Source organism: Magnolia sinica, chromosome 9 (genome assembly GCF_029962835.1).
Source record: "Magnolia sinica isolate HGM2019 chromosome 9, MsV1, whole genome shotgun sequence".
Lineage (NCBI taxonomy): Eukaryota > Viridiplantae > Streptophyta > Magnoliopsida > Magnoliales > Magnoliaceae > Magnolia > Magnolia sinica.
In genome coordinates, this window is record NC_080581.1 from 82,502,582 (window position 1) to 82,520,354 (window position 17,773).

At 43.9% G+C, this 17,773-nt stretch overlaps 1 non-coding gene across 1 annotated transcript; it reads left to right on the forward strand.

Annotated features, from left to right (window-relative positions):
* Positions 1-969: 969 nt before the first annotated feature.
* On the forward strand, positions 970-1,076 carry LOC131257264 (small nucleolar RNA R71). The gene has a single exon (XR_009177272.1). It is a non-coding gene; the product is annotated as a small nucleolar RNA R71 (small nucleolar RNA).
* Positions 1,077-17,773: the final 16,697 nt, after the last annotated feature.

Here is a 17,773-nt window from a genome sequence, read left to right on the forward strand (position 1 = left end):
TTCAACACCTCTAGGATATCCTGAGAGTTAGAGAGAGGTTTTGGTGAAACCAACCGTTGGGGGAATGGAGCAACTGGCTTCTCTAGAAGTTCCGGTTCTACTTTTTGTGGGGCATCACTGGATCCATCATTGTTGTCCTCTTCTGGTTCTTGAGGCTTTTCGGGCCTAACCTGAAGAGTTTTATCAATGATCTTCCCACTCCTAAGAGTGGTGATGGATTTAGCATGCCCCATCTGATTTGAAGAGCTGGGATCATTAATCTCGTACTACGGTTTAGGATTGGGGAGAGGTTGTGTAGGAAGCATCCCCTTTTCTATAACCGTCATACGAGAATCTATCTTTTGCATAAAATCTGTAATTCCCCGCATTGCCTGAGCCAGCTCTTGTATGGGATTTTGAACCGGTTCCTCTTGAGGTTTCACTTGATTTGGATTTTGATTGAAGAAACCTGGAGGAGTAGCCGTCTGTCCATTCCTCCAACTAAAGTTTGGATGATTTTTCCAGCCAGGATTGTATGTATTGGAGTTAGGTCCAGTAAAAGGTCTTTGATAGTTGTTTACGGCATTGGCTTGTTCATTCAATACACCTCGAAAGGCAAGTATTGTAGGACAGTTTTCAGTTGTGTGAATGTTGCAATCACAGATGCCGCAAATAATTTCATTGACCTTATCCTTCTTTCCTTCCATGGCCTCAACTTTCCTTATGAGCGTAGTCACTTTACACTTGAGATCATCCTCTTCTTTCAAGAGATATAATCCACCTTTCTCCTTTAATTGAGTCGGCCTTGACGTGGTGTTCGACTTTGGGTAATAGTCCCAAGATTGTATTTTTTCAGCCAAACTGTCGAGGTAGTCCCATACCTCGTCGACATCTTTATTAATGAACTCTCCATTACACATCGTCTCGACCATTTGGCACATGGAAGATGTCAGTCCATCATAGAAAAAATTTGTAATGCGCCACATTTCAAATCCATGTTGTGGGCATGAACTGACCAAATCTTTGAACCTTTCCCAACATTGGAAGAATGTTTCATCTTCTTTTTGGGCAAAGTTCATGATTGCTTTTCTGAGGGTAATCGTTTTATGATGTGGGAAGAATTTTTTTATGAATTCCCTCTGCATGTCATTCCATGTGCCAATGGATCTAGGACGCAGTTAATGTAACCACGTCTTAGCTTTCTCTTTTAAGGAAAAAGGAAAGAGTTTCAGCCTAATTGTATCCTCAGATATATTAGGAAAACATAATGTAGCTATAATCTCATCGAACTCTTTCAAATGTAAATATGGACTCTCTGATTCAAGTCCATGGAATTTGGGAAGGAGTTGGATAACTCCCGGCTTGATGTCCATTTGTCCTATGTTTTCAGAAAAAATCATGCATGAGGGCATACTCACTCCTGCCGATTGTAGATAATCTCGTAAAGTACGAGGCGGGGGTGCCTGTTGCACCTCATTTTCATTCTCATCTTGGGTATCCTCCACCCTGGGTGGGAGTAGAGGAGGTTGGTCTTCAGCCATAACTTCACTTAACTCAGGGGATTTCGAGTGGTGTCTAGGCCTGCGATGGATAGTCAACCCCTCAACCAATCCTCCTTCAGTCAAGAGACGTCGAGTGTTGTCACGGGCCCACTTGGGCATGAAACACTCGCAGCCCTCAATCAAATTCAAAGCCTAATCCTAAGAAAGGAAAAGAAAGTCTAAAAAGAAAGAGAGGGAGAGTTGGAAAGGAATTACCAAATTGAAGCTCCTAAGTTAAGGACCTGCAAAATAAAAACAAAATAAGTTAGATTCTAAAAGAAGAGGAACAATCCTTTTAAAAGAAAGGTAGCAGTAAACTGATTTCTAAAAGAAAGTGGAAACTTTTAAAATAAATTATGAAAGTCCTAAACTAGAAAGTAAATTACTAAAGGAGAACTGAAAAATAGAAAGTAGAGAAGGAGTGTACCGAATTAGAGATTTCTATCTTAAAGGCCTACAAAATAAAAAGGTTAGTTTCTAAACAAAAATTCTAAAAATAAATTAGGAAACAAATTAGATTTTAAAAGAGTTAAAATTAGAAAGTTACTAAAATAAGAAATAGAAAGTTAATTTCTAAAAAGGGAAAGAAATAACCTAATTTCTAAAAATAAACTATTTCCTACAGAAGGGTGAATACTAGAAAATTTCTAAAATTTAAACCCTAATTCTAAAAATAGGAAAAAGTAGAGAGATTAGGAAGGAATTACCAATTGAGAAACTTATGTCAAAATCCTATAAAACAGGAAACAAGTTAGTTTTGAACTCAAATAGAAATAAATAAAACTAAGGTTAGTAAAATCTTAATCTTAAACTAATCCTAAAACCAATTAATTTCAGAGAATCGTAACCGTCAGTCCCCGGCAACGGCGCCAAAAACTTGTTCACTCCCCAAGTATAGGGTTATGATGTAGTAATAAACTCGATAAGACCGAGGTCGAATCCACAGGGACTGATACCTGTACGTTATCTGAAACCAAGTAGAACTAGAACTATCCTAAGATGCAATCTAAATCAAATAGAATTTAAGGAATAATTGTGGAATAATTATCTAAAACTTAAGGAATTCAGAGGAAGGAAACTAGGGATTCAGAGGATCCACTTGTAGAGATCAGGGAGATCTTATGCCTGCATTAAGGATTATGGAATTCAAACTGAACTTACTTGATCTGGTTTTCAAGAGATGAAAGGTATATGAATTAGAATGGATTCCATCATCAAACCATGCCCAGGAGACAGAGCAAACAACAGAATTAAACTAATTACCAACCAATCATCAATGCATAAAAGTTAGGAAGGATACCGCCATTCGACCATGCCCATGGAACAATGATGAACAACAGGGCTTCCTGACTTTATAACATAAAAAAAAGGGAAAAAGAAAATATTCAAAGCTATTGCAGACCCGTTGTAATTTCAGTCACAACAGACCATTAAAGACTAAAGACATTCCTTCCATATTCCTAAAAACCAAATTCAGTCCATGAATTTACATTAAAAGCATAGAATAGAATCTCCCATCTCGCTACAGGCTTCACCTCTTAGCCCTAGCTAAGAGGTTTAGCCACACATAGGCATGATGCAGCTGGATTTAAAATAAAAAGAGAAAGAATAGAGGAAGAACCAAATCTCTCTCTCTCAGCTCATGTGCTCCACGTCCTCTTCTGCTGCTTCACCTCAGATTTGTCTTCTTTCCACCTGCTGCCAGCAACTCTTTCTTCTTTTCTTTTCTTTTTTTTCTTTTCTTTCCTCCTCCCGCTGCCTGACTTTCTCTCTCACGTTCCTCCCTTCTTTTTTTTTTCCTCCGTCTCTTCTCTCTCCTTCATATAGGCTGATACAGCCGGCTGACTGTTCTCACGCCCAAGAGGACATGCCGTGTTGGAGTCGGATCCAACTTCAACTTCTTTACACAGCCAAGAAGGCGTGCAGAAAATCGCCCACTTTCCTTGCTGATCAGCAAGCAATCCTCCCTATCTTGGTCAGATTTTCTGTCCCTACAAGATGGACGGTCTGGATTACCCATCCGATCACCGTTCAGATCATCTAACGGCCCGCAAAAATCGGGCAATGTCCGGCGCTAAAACAGGGCCTGCGAAAGGCTCTCACTGTGACGTTGGAGGGCTCAATACTGACAGTGATGGAAAAATCCACGCCGTCCATCGGTTTTCTCCCGAAATTTCGGTTGGGAAAGAACGGTTTCTGCCGTCCGTTGGTGCGACCCACTTGATCAATCTTACCACCGTTCATCCTGCGTTAAAATGTTTGAGACGCCATTGTCGCTGGTACTTTGAAATTCTTCCACCTAGGCCTTGGTAATATGGACCTATTTGGTCTAATGAACGGTCTAGATTGGTCCTTAGAGTCGTGATTGCGGCCCACTACAGAGAACCGCGATCCCTGTTTTCTTCTGCTGGAATGATTCGAATCGGAGAGGGAGAGCTTGGTTAAACGTGTTGCCGTGCACGGCTAGTGCACCCATGCCGTACATGTGCAATGCACATGTGGGTCCCACGCTAATGTATATGAGAGATCAGCTCCGACCAACCTGGTTGCCATTTAATTTAAACGGTTGACACCAAACTTGAAGTATTTCAAGATATCAGGCGGGCCCCATATTGATAATTTGTGGGCTGATCTGTCCGTTGAGCCACTTTTATTGGGATCTGAGGGTTGAAATTTGATGTGTACGGTTAATTCATGGTCCTCAGGCTACGTATGAAGTTTCGACTTGATCAGATGGTGGGAACCCTATGATCTTGTATTCTGGACGTCTTTTGCCTGTTTAAGATGAGTGGCTGGACTTTCTCTGATCTCTGACGTGTGATTCTGTCGATCTTGGGTCTCTGGAGTCCGTCCCATGCTTTGGTGTCATTAGAGCGTTAAGTCCATGCTTTAAGCACCCTTTTCGGTCAAGGCTCGTACATACACTCTGCATTACAAACACGATTAATCAGGCCATTAAGTGGTATCATGTGTGTAATTCTATGCAACAACTGGGTCTGATATGCAATATTTGACCCTCAACACCTTCTCTCTCACGTGGCCGATGTGGCTCGGCTTTGGTTCAAACAATTGAAACCAAAGTCCATCAGCTCGTTCACCGAGCTCAGCGACGCATTCCTCACTAATTTCATCAGAGGGAAGAAAAAGTTGAAGTCATGCCCGCACTTAAATAATATAATCCAAAAAGAGAGAGAGTTACTTAAGGATTATATCAAGCGCATCAATTTCGAATCACTCCAAGTCCGGAAGCATTTGGACGAGACAGCCCTCAATTCTATCATGCAAGGAGTTAGAGATAGGTCGTTTCTTACATCCCTAGAAAAGAACCCGCCCACTACTCTGGCTGAATTTATGGCCTGGTCGGAGAAGTATGAAGACGCCGAAGATACCCGAATCCTGGGCGAGGCTGCTCAAAATGCAAAAACCTCGGCCAAAGAGCCAGCCAAAAAAGAAGTTAACTCGACCGGTGATAAAAAGTGAAAAGATGACCGATCTCGCGACGATCGCAGAACGAGCAAGCGGCCCGACCATAAGTTTTCAACGTACACTCTGCTCAACAAACCACAATGGCAAGTCCTGATGGAAATCAAGGGCGAAGATTCGTTAACTGGCCAGACAAACTCTGAAGTAATCCACACCAATGAAGTAAGAGTAAGTACTACCATTTCCATCGCGATCATAGACATAACACAAGTGACTGCTATAATCTAAAGCAGGAAATTGAGAGGCTTATCGGAGAGGGCCACCTCAGCGAACACGTCAACCTAGAAGCCAGAACCTCGAAAGAACGCCCGAATGATAACCTACCTACTGAGGATATCCGAACTATTATCAGTGGCCATCTGGGTGGAGGCGACTCAAATAACGCTCGTAAAAACGACGCGAGAAATGTTGGTTGTCCTGAGTCTAAAATTATGGTTCTAGCTTGGCCTACAAAGGAGAGAAAACTCAAAAAAATACAGTATAGCATTCATCGAAGCCGATGCAAGGGGCATTCATCACCCGCATGACGATGCTCTGGTCATTACTGTCACTATCGCCAACCGCCGAGTCTTCAGAGTCCTCGTCAACATAGGCTCATCTGCAAATGTACTGTTTATATAGGCATTCGACAAGATGGGTGTCGAACGTTTGGCTTTAAGACCTGTGAGTTGATCGGATTCTCGGGCGAACAGATTCTTCCCGAATGAGCGATTCAGCTCGCACTTACTACTGGGGATACGCCGAATCAAGCTACTGTCATGGTCAACTTTCTGATAGTCGATCAATCTTTGGTCTATAATGCGATCCTGGTCGACCTTCCCTCTGCTTCCTCCGAGCCATCGTTTCAACCTATCACCTTTCTATGAAGTTTTCGAGCGAGAGCGATGTCAGGATCATAAGAGGAGATCAACATGACACTCGACGATGCTACGCTACTGCTCTACAGGCACCTGCAGAAATTTTGACAATTGAAACCCTGGATCTGCACAACGAATCTCCCCGACACGGCCAGCCCATGAAGGACCTCATCCAGGTGCCATTGAAAGAGTCGGACATCTCGAAGATCATCCGGATTGGCTCATCCCTGGCAATGCCGTTAAAGGAGAAGCTGGTAGCCTTGCTCCATCGATACGTTGACATCTTTGCATGGACTCATGAAGACATGTCAGGCATTGACCCTTCATTCATGACTCATCGCCTTAATATTAACCCAACTTATAAGTCGATCCGTTAGAAATGGCGTGCACTCAGCCCCAAGAAGTACGCTGTAATCAAGGAAAAGGTTAGAAAACTCCTCCAAGCTAATTTCATTGAAGAAATATACTACCCCGAGTGGGTAGCCAACGTTGTGTTGGTCAAGAAGGCTAATGAGAAGTGGCGAGTCTGTATTGACTATACCAACTTAAACAAAGCCTGCCCTAAAGATAGTTTTCCCCTTCCTGGATCGATCAGTTGGTTGATAGTACCGCGTGGCATGAGTTACTTAGTTTTATGGATACTTACTCTGGTTATAATCAAATTGTAATGCATCAGTCTGATAAATAGAAAACTACCTTTGTTACTGAAAAAGGTCTTTATTATTACCAAGTGATGTCGTTTGAATTGAAAAATGCTGGAGCGACCTATCAAAGGTTGGTTAACAAAATGTTCGCCCGACTGATAGGACAAACAATGGAAGTCTATATCGATGACATACACGTTAAGAGCATTAAGGCGACCGACCATATAGCCGACCTAGAGAAAATGTTCCTCATCCTCCAAAAATATAAAATGAAGCTCAACCCGAGCAAATATGCATTTGGCGTAGGCTCGGGCAAATTCCTTGGGTTCTTGGTCAGCCAACGGGGAATCGAAGCTAATCTAGAGAAAATCAAGGCTTTGCTCGACATGGAATCCCCATAGACAATCAAAGATATTCAACGGTTGACTGGAAGGATAGCGGCCCTAAATCGCTTCGTATCCCAAGCTATCGACAAATGTCTCCCCTTCTTCAAACAATTGAAGAGTTGGCAAATTGTCGATTGGATAGAGGAATGCGAGATCGCCCTTTAGCAAGTTAAAGAGTATTTAGAATCGCCACCATTGCTTTCTAAGCCCGAGTCAGGCGAGCCTCTGTTGATTTATCTGGCAGTATCCGACGCAGCCGTAAGCTCGGCCCTGATCCACGAACATGAAGGCAGACAGTTTTCTGTTTACTACATTAGCAAGGCCCTCATCCTGGCAGAGATAAGATATCCGACCCTAGAAAAGTGGCCTTAGCACTAGTCATATCATCCCAACGCCTACGGCCATACTTTCAAGCTTATTCGATCATCGTTATTACCGACCAGCCTCTCCGCCAAGTACTATAGAAATCGGAGGCTTCAGGACAACTCACAAAATGGGCGATCGAACTCAGTGAATTCGACATCCATTACAAACCTAGGGTAGTAATTAAGGGACAAGTCATGGCAGACTTCATCGTCGAAGTCATAGTGCAAACAGAAATCTCTTCTACTGACCCAGGGACATCGTCTGATCAATCCCCGCCCACCCATCCCATCTGTTCTCTCTACGTGGATGGCTCATCCAATTCTAAGGCAAGCGGGGTAGGGGTAGTTTTGAAGACTCCCAATTACATGGTTATACAATATGCCTTGAGACTTAGATTTCAAGCCTCCAATAATACAGCAGAATACGAAGCTCTACTCCAGGACTCCAACTAGCAGCTAGCTTAGGAGTCACTCATTTAAACATGTACAGTGACTCCCAACTAGTCGTCAACTAGATAGCCGATATATATCAGGCTAAGAAGGAGAGGTTAAAAGCCTATCTGGCGAAAGGAAAAAAGCTGATCGCCAGATTCCACCAATGTTCTGTTACCCGAATCCCGATGGCCGAGAACGCCAAAGCTGACCTCCTAGCGAAGCTCGCCTCAACCGACGAAGACGACATCCCTAGGTCTGTTCCCATTAAATTCGTGGCCGAGCCAAGCGTCGAGGAAACCGATCCCTCGGCCTTACTCCCCAACAATTTTGAGCCATTTTGGGTCGATCCGATCATCAAATACCTTGAGACTGGCGTACTCCCTGAAGATAGAGCCTAAGCTCAATGACTGAAGAACCGCGCAGCATGCTACACCATGCTTAACGAAGTGCTGTATAAGAAAGGATACTACGCACCCCTCCTGCGATGCTTAAGGCCGAGTGAAGCTGACTATGCCCTGCGTGAAATTCATGAAGGCATTTGCAGTAATCACTCGGGAGGCCGATCCCTGGCTCACGAGGTTATTCGGCAAGGCTCTTACTGACTGACCATTCAGTAGGATGCTCGGAAGCTCGTTCAGAGTTGTGATAAATGCTAGAAGTTTTTCACTATCCCTCAATAGCCACCTGAAGAACTGACACTAATGGCTGGTCTTTGGCCTTTTGCCCAATGGGGAATCGACATCATCGGACCATTCCCTTTTAAGGAAGGGTCAGACTAAATTCGTCATTGTTGTCATGGATTATTTCACCAAGTAGGCCGAAGCTGAGCCCCGGCCAAGATAACCGAGCAGAAAATCACAGACTTCGTCTGGAAAAACATCGTCTGTCGATTTGGAATACCTCAGACCATTATTTCCGATAACGAGAGACAGTTCAAAAATAAGAAGTACCAGAAAATGTGTCAGAACCTTGGAATTAGGAACGTTTACTCGTCTCCGCGTCATCCACAGACGAACGGATAGGTTGAAGCCATTAATAAGTTATAAAGCAGTACCTTCAGACCAAGCTAGACCGAGCCAAAGGGGCATGGGCTGAAGAGCTTCCTAAAATTCTTTGGGCCTACCGAACTACGACTCAAACCGCAACAGGAGAAACTCCATTCTCTCTGGCTTATGGCTCGAAAGTAATTGTCCCTGTGGAGATCGGCCTACCTACTGCCCGAGTAAGTTCGTTCAATGAGCGAGACAACGAGGAGCTGCTGACTCTCAACCTCGACCTCCTTGACGAAATCAGGGAGTTGGCTCGTCTCTGAACAGCCGCCTATCAACAGATGATATCCTGATCCTACAACAATCGAGTCAAAGTCAGGCGATTCCGAGCAGGGGACTTAGTCCTACGAAAAACTTTTCAAAATACCAAGGAAAGTGATGCGAGAACACTGGGGCCCAATTGGGAGGGCCCTTACATAATTGCAAATATTGTCCAGCTAAGTACCTACCAACTAGAAGACCTAACAGGAAGCTCTTGCCCCATCCTTGGAATGCCGAGCATCTCAAAATATACTATCCCTAGCTTGGTCGAGGAGCAACCCACACTCGACTCATTAACACTTAGAAGAATCATGGAAAGAATGTAGAATGCGCAAATAAATAGCAAAAAATATCTATTCATTGATCAATAAAGTGTTACATTATCGGTTCAGTATTTATAATTGTATCGTATTGACAAATTGATAAATGCTCAATGCTCGAACATCAGTAAAGGACGATGCTCACCACTTTTGACATGCTCGGCCCCGAAGCTTGGTTTGCTTGAAGTACCTGAAGCAAATGTGGGGAGTAGAAAGGAATTTTGTTCCATCACACTAACTTCAAGGCTTGACCTCACCCGCCGCACCAGGAGCTAACCCAGAAGATGTTGATGGAGCTACATCAGGAGCTGATGGAGCCACATCAGGAGCAATAGTAGAGGCGTCATAAGTGTATGCCTCGGGATCTGCCTCGGCCCCACGACTAGACCTCGACTCGCCCTCATCGAAGTCGGACAAATGTAGATGGGGGAAGGCTTCTTTCATCACCTTGACGCACTCTACGTAGCCCTCTCGATAAACAAGGACTCACTCCTCCTCATAGGCTAAAGATGAGAAATACTCTTCCACCGCATCAACCTTCGCGGTCCTGAGAGCGGCCTTGGTCCCCGCCGCAAGCTCCTGAAGCCTCTTACAAGCCGAGGCACGCTCCATGGTGGCCTGCTCGAAGGTCACCCTGGCCTCTTCCAATCGCGAGGCCACACGGTCCCTTTCCGCCATGACCTTCTCAAGAGCAGCCTTTGCCTTTTTGAGCTGGCCCTCTACAATGACAACCTGAGACTCTGCAAATGATTGTCGAGCCTCCACTTCTGACCGCCGAGTCTCAGCATCCGACAGCCGAGCTTCCGCCTCTCCAGCACGCTTGGTCACAGCAGATACCTTGGCACAGGCCTTCAGCATGCAAGGGGCGAATAGCAAAAGAAGAAAAGCTTTTTAAAAAAAATACAGGAGAGTCTGAAGTAAGACGAGTAAGGGGAGTCACACTGTTACATCAAGCAATAGTGTCCCGACCCTACCGAGCGTGTCTTCCACGGAGGGCGACCCTAGAAGGCCGAAGAACTCTCTCGCAAACATTTGTCAGCTTGCCCACAGAAGGATCTCTTCAACCTTCTGACGGAAGACCATCCTCTCTTCCTCAGCTACTCCCTCCCTGAGCAGTCCCCTCTCCTTGGCCCTCGGGACAACAAGGGCCTCGGCCAGCTCTAGCTCGGGAGCCTCTCGAGGCTATTCAGAGGTCGTTGCTGCCACCTCCTTCGCTGCACCTGCCGTCGCCTCCGCCACCTCCGTACCTTCCTCGACCTTGATAACAGTCAGGGGAGTAAGAGGGGCGGTCCTCGCCAAGCCGTTCGAGACCGTCTTATGCCTCTTTGAGGCTCGGGAGCCAAAGCGAGGTGGAGGTCGAACCTGAGACAGAGGGCGAAGAGTGGACCGAGCCTCAGACATGTCTGCGTTCAAAGGACAAACATTAGTGTAATCGGATGTACAACCAAAAAAGAAAAATAAGAAAACCCTAAATCTCTCACCAGTCACAACGGAGTCAAGGCCTAACTCAAAAAGAAGCTCCGGTTGAAGAAGCCTCTTACAAGATCTCTTTTCCGGACTCAAGGCTCGGAAACTCTAAATCCGAGTCAGAGATCCCGAGTCAAGCTCCGGAGGATGCTTAGGTATCACTGAAAGGAAGAAAGAAGACGCATCAGTAATTCAATGGAAATTCGACTGAGTAAACGCAATAAGCTCAACGTCAACCCTACCAGAAAGTTCGAGGGACGAAGAGGCGGATAAGCCCTGTTTCTGCCGACTCCCATCGACCGAGGGCCCAAAACCACCTGTCCCTCTAGTGCTTGTTCGATGAAGGAGGGTCAATTATTAAAGGCCCACCGATATTCTGCCAATAGCAGAAAAAACCAGCCGGGATGCTGAGTGTATGCCCGCACTTGGTACAAGTGAAGAAACTCATTCACACTTAGCTCGGGCTACTGCATCTTGGCCCAGAGCACCACGTAACCGAACAATTCTCTCCACCCGTTCGGCACAACCTGTCCTAGGGCTATGCCTAGACTACCTAGTAGGTCCCGAGCAATCTTATGAAGCAGCAATCGGAGACCGCATTGTAGTGCGACATGGAAAATCACAACTGCCCCAGGAGGAGGCTGGTCGGGTAGCTCTCCTAATCGAGGGAGGATCAAAATGACCGAGTCTAGAATATGATATCCGGCCCAAATTTTGGATAGCTCCTTCGCTGTCATAATAGAAGGCATGGGCCCTTTGACCCGCCCTTCGGCACCAACTTCCTCCTCACCACCCTCCTCAGGGTCGAAGCGATCAGAGGAGCCTTTAACGCCCACATGCTTGGGAGGTGAGTCCAACGCCCTCACTGACGTTGCTGACCTCTCTGCTGAAGGGTCCAGTACTCTCTGTGAATGACGAAACAGGATGTCTGCCTCTCCAGCAACCTCCGCCAACAATGAGGGTGATTCCAAAGCCTCCCAAAAGCCGCTCGCTTCACCCTCACTGCTGTATTCTCCCTCCCTAAGGCTTGCGGGGCCTAATATTATTGAAAGAAAAGAAAGGAAGGAAGAAGGACCTCACCGAAAGAAGTCCAAGAGCGCCGAAAATAGTGAAGTAAAAGGCTCATGCTCGAGTCTGCAAGAGAAAGCGAGGAGATGGAGGGAGGAGTGAAAGAGGCGTGAAAATGGCGAAAGCGTGCATAGGGCGACCATTTTCATCCAGTTGGAAGATTTATGAACTCAACTGGATTTCGAGTCCCATCTTCATCCAGTTGGAAGATACATCACTAAAGCTCAATCTGAACTTCCTTTGATCTAGTTTTCAAAGAGATGAAAAGTATGAGAATTAGAGTTGATTCCATCACAAAACCATGCCCATGAGACAAAGCAAACAACAGAATTAGACCAATCCACAACCAGTCAGAAAGATGTATGAATGTTAAAAAGGATTTCATCATCCAACCATGTCCAAGGGGCAATGGTGAACAACTGGGCTTCCTAACATCACAATCAAAATAATGGAAAGGGAATAATTAAAACCATCGTGGATCTATTGTAATGTAAGTCACAACAAATCATTAAAAACTGTAAATATTCCTATTAATCAAACTACAATCAACATCAGTTCATAACATGAATCAAGGCTATAGATTCACTCCCATCACACCACAAGCTTCACCTCTTAGCCCTATCTAACAGGTTTAGCCCAACATGATCGGACTAGATCTCTCAAAAATCAACAGAAAAGCATTAAAAACAAGCTATTCTCCTCTCTCTCTCTCTCTCTCTCTCTCTCTCTCTCTCTCTCTCTCTTCCAAACTTCCCACCCGTAGGTTGAATGCCTCTTCTCTCTCTCACGTCTTCTTTTATAGGCTAATGGAGGCGGTGGAGAGGTCGGTTGCAAGGAACCGACCTTGCTTACGCACAATAGGTAGTGAGAATATGCGCAACGTGAGGTCGGTGGACAGCTATTTAACAGGTGCGCAACTGCTCCGCTGGAAGGCTTTTGATCTGGATTTGTCTCGGAGATCATTCCATCTGCACCATTCACATTGTTGGCTGTAGGCTGATCTCATGATGGATCATCTTTCTATCCCTAATAGTCCCAAGATTCGGTGTTCAATCACCAGACAAGTCTCTGTTTTTAACAGCAATTTGGCTCTGTTTTTAACAGCAAATTGGCTCCCAGCGTTTCTTGCATTCGATCTGTTCTCTCGAACGGTTTGGATCATTGATCATTGTTCCTGTCCCACTAAAATCTTCATGCAGAGCCTCTGTGAAATCCCCCTGCGAATCAACCTTACGCAGCTCGTTAGCTGGCTGCGTCTTGCGTTGCGTAACCGAAGAGGCAGGAATCCTGCTGGGATATTCAATGCACAAGGATGTTCCATCAAAAAGGGAGAATGTCCCTACGGTATATTTTTGATGGTCAATCAGATGGACGGTGTGGATTTTTCATAGGGGTCCTGATGGTGGCCCACAACGTCCCTCAAACAGACGGCTTCCTGTTAATGTCGCAGTGCAGAGGGTAACTTCGGCTGAATATTGCATGTGTACCTGCTTACTGTTTCTCCTGAAATTGCTTGGGTTAGAACGGATTCGTCTAGGGTACCTGATGGACGGTTTGGATTAGACGTATGGTCCATGATGGTGGGCCCACAACGTCCGCACGGAGGACATGCGTTCGCATTCGCAGCAACCGAAAACGGAAGGTGCCATTTTTGAACGGAAGTCGGGTCAGCGTATGCTGACCAACTCCCTTTGGTTCGGTGCTGCTCGAGAGCTTGTGCATGATGCGCATGTTCCCTCCAAGATGGGACCCATTGAGATGTATTTGGGGATATCCATTCTGTTCATCCATTTTTTCACCTCATATAATGGGTTGAGACCACATTTGAAGCATATCCAGATATTAGGTGGGCCCCAGGTTGATGATTCATGAGATAATCTAACCAATGGGACACTTCTACAGGGATCCAAGAAAATTTGATTTGTACAGTTTATTTATGGTCCTCAGGCCATATATGAATTTTTGAGTCGAATGGATGGTGGAAACCCTGCGATCTTGCATTCTGGTTGAATTTCAAGCCTCTTTAACATGACAAACTGGATTTCCTCGAATACCGGGCGTGTAAATTCTTTGATCTTGGTCTCCTAGAGTTTGTCCCTTACCTTAGTAATTTATGAGTGTCAAATTCATACTTTTAATACCCTTTTTCAGTCCAGACTCCTAAGTACACCTTGCGTCACAAACACGATTAAAATAGAGCATTAAACAGTATCATGATCGTAAAATCGGATAATAACTGGGGTCTAATATACAATATTTGACCATGAACACTCTTCATAATCGATGACTAGATAGATAACTGATGTACATACATGCGGTCTTAATATATAGGTTTATCAAATGCCTGGGGTCATAAGGCATTCAATTTTATTTGAGCCAAATTGGCTCTAGCATGTCCATGAATTTGAGCAAGGCATATTCCATCCAATTTGTTCAAAAAATTGCCCTAGCATGATGAATGGATACAAAATATTAGACCAATCCAAAACAAAGGGAGGGGCTGGTCTAATTTCATGGCTGGTAGACTGGCTGTGTTTCAACATTGAGGTCATGGATTCGAGTGGGGGGTATATTATTTGTTTGAACATTGAAATCATGAGTTCAAGAGCCCATATGTTTTTAAAAAATAAAGTAATTGAGAACGTGATGCCACCATTAAAATCCTCCACATTGTGTGTCTCAGCATTAAGATCATGGGTTCTGATGCCTGTGTGGGGTTGGGGTGGGACTAGGAGAGGAGCCTACCATTAAAATCTTCTATGTTATTCGTTTCAACATTGAAATCATGGGTTCAAGTGCCCATATGTTTTAAAAAATAAAGTAGTTGAGAAGTGGATGCCCACCATTAATATCTTCCACATAGTGTGTTTCAACATTGAGATCATGGTTCCAGTGCTCATGCGAGATGGGGTTGAGTGGGTGCCTGTGTTTTTATTTAAGTACCTAAGACGAGGATGCCCACCATTACCATCTTCAATATTGTGTTTGGGGCACACCATGTTTAGTATATCCCTCCCAATCTATTCAATCTATTCATGAGATGCACCCTGCTATGATTAATCGATGCATTAACATTGAGGCCATCCAAAATCTCAGGCAGTCCATACTACATAAGGGTGCACATTGAACCGGTAGAACCGTGAAACCAGACTGGAACCGACCAAACGATCCGGTTTGGTCCGATTCTACAGTGCATCAGTTCCGGTTCTAGTTCCAAAAATTAAAGAACCGTTTAGCTCGGTTTAGTTCCAATTTGGGGATATGTAGAACCGAACCGAACCGTGGATCCAATCCGTGGAACCGAACCTGAAACCATGAGTTTACAATATATTTTAGTTGTATATATTGACTCATGATTTATGGTTTACAATGCACCTTTTGATTGTTTTCATAAATGTATTTTTCACACCGTATACAATATCTAAACCATTCATCAAATGGATCACAATGCGATGGACATGGGCTAAATTATAAAATAGAACATGCAATTGGGTTAGATTATAAAAAGCCCAGAACCGTGGAACCGATCCGGAACAAAACCAGTTTTCACGGTCCGGTTCCGGTTCGGTTCTAAGGTGCTACGGTCCGGTTCCGGTTCCAAAAATCCTAGAACCGTAAGGAACGGTTCGGTTCCGATTTCACCCCAGAACCAGACCGAACCGAACCACGTGCACCCCTAATACTACATGATTTTAGTGGGTTTAGAAATGATCTGAGTCAGAGATTGGCCTAACTTTTTGCCTCCAGATAGAACCTCGCGGGGCATAAGTTGATGAATGGAGTGGATGTCATTCACAAATAAGAGTGGACTTTCACTTACCTCTATTTTCCTTTGTAATATTTTTGGGCGTAAGCCCCCTTAGCTGGTAATAAAATTGACTTCTTACCTTCTCTAAAAATAAGGTTGCCTTGTCCAAAAACTCAATTTCCTTTCTGGTATTAGATTAGGTGACACAGCTGAAATATTCCATTTTTCTAAAATGGACCGTGATAGCGTCCCTTATGCCCATTCAGATTGCAATCAAACCTCAATGTCATCAAATGTGGTACACCAAACATGCACCGTAGTTGGACTCACATATGGGTGGGCCACACCCTCCACCTTCTATTATCCCTGGGCCCACCACAATCAAAACCATAGACAAATACACTCACACTTTGGGGTTTATTCCAAAAAACAGGCGCACCTGTTTTATGCAGCAGGTAAAATACCCAACTTTGTGGGCCACACCATGTTGTATGTGTAAAATCTACTCCGTCCATCTTTATCCATTCTCCATGGTAGACTCTGAAAACAAAATTCAAACAGATCCGCCACTCAGGTAGGCCACACCACAGACAACAAAGAGGATAAGTGGACAACCATAGGTTTGTTTGTTGGGACATAATGGTGTATATCTCTCATCAAACCCGTTACTCAGGTGTAACTCACCACCACGAAGAGAAGATTTTAAAAATAAATAAATAAAATCAGTCTGATAAGAAACTCATCCAAGGTAGGACCGTTGAATTGGCGCAGCTTCCACCGTTCTCACCATTGAAGTAATGCTTCTCACCCTGATGGATAGAGATCTTGAGTGTTCTAGGCAGGCACTGTGTAAAACTCGTGTTGCACGCCATTTCGGTCCCTCCCATTTCCAGCTTTGATAACTGAGTCACATGATCTAAACCGTTAGAATACTGTATTCTAGTCCGTTAACAGACGATATTGCAAGATCTCTTTACATTGAATATAAAAACCACCACTCTCAGAGCTCCTTTGTATTGAAAGTGGACTGGACTGGACTGTATTTATCTTCATTCTGAAAATTTTATTTTTTAAAAAAAGCTACATAATTAATGTGGAATTGACATTTCGGTGCCTTTTCCAAAAAGCTACCTAATTAATCTAAATAATTATGATTCCACTACTTTCTGTTAGAAGTCTTTAATGCTGATGGTTGGGCCTCTTTGGTGAGCCCTACCATAATGTTTATTAAAATTCACCCATGCGTCATCTCATATTAGGCCAGGGACTCGAAAGTCTCCCCGCCAATGATTTAGGTGGAGAATTAAATTGGAAATAATATAAAATGCAAATATCACCCTTCAAATTATTTCCCTTGATATGACCCACCTAAATCAGGGATGGGGCTAATTTGCAAGTTACAAGTTCAAATTTTAGTATGGCACATTTAGTGGTTGGATTGGATTTCATATATTCATCACAGTGGACTTATAAAAATAAAGGATACATATTTCTCTTCCAACTATTTTCTTTGGTGTGGCCCACCTGAATCACGAGTCAACCTGATCTTTTAGATCTAGACCTAAATTGAAGCTATGCATCTGATGGTCAGAGTGGATTTTACATACACATTATGGTGGGCCCCACCAAAAAGAAGTCCCAGACCTCCTTGGGCAACTGCAGTGATTACTTAGAAAAAGGCTGGGTTTTAGAGTACCTTACTCTTGATTTTGACATGTCCTCAATTGTTGTTTATGTAACATCCACTTCAACAATTAAATATTTAGTCTCCTATTAAGAGTGTAGAAATAAAATTAAGCTGAAATGTGATTCTCATGGGCCCAATGAAAGAAAATAGTAGGGAGAGAGACATCGAACATTAGTTCTTATAGGGTTCGCTATGATAATTATACAAAATCAACTCCAAACATCAGATTTTAAAAAAAAAAAAAAAAAAAAAATTATCCTTCAGCCCAAAAACCATATCTACCCATGATTCGCATAGGCCGTACTAATGGAAACAATTTAAAGGGTGAGTTTGCACTACATTGTTTCCGATCATGTGGTCTATCTGAAATCACAAATGGAGGTGATTTTTGAGGCCTTCGCTTAACATGAGATAACACACCTGATGGTCGGGGTAGATTTTACATAAACATTACGTTGGGCCACCCCAAGCAGCTCACCCATT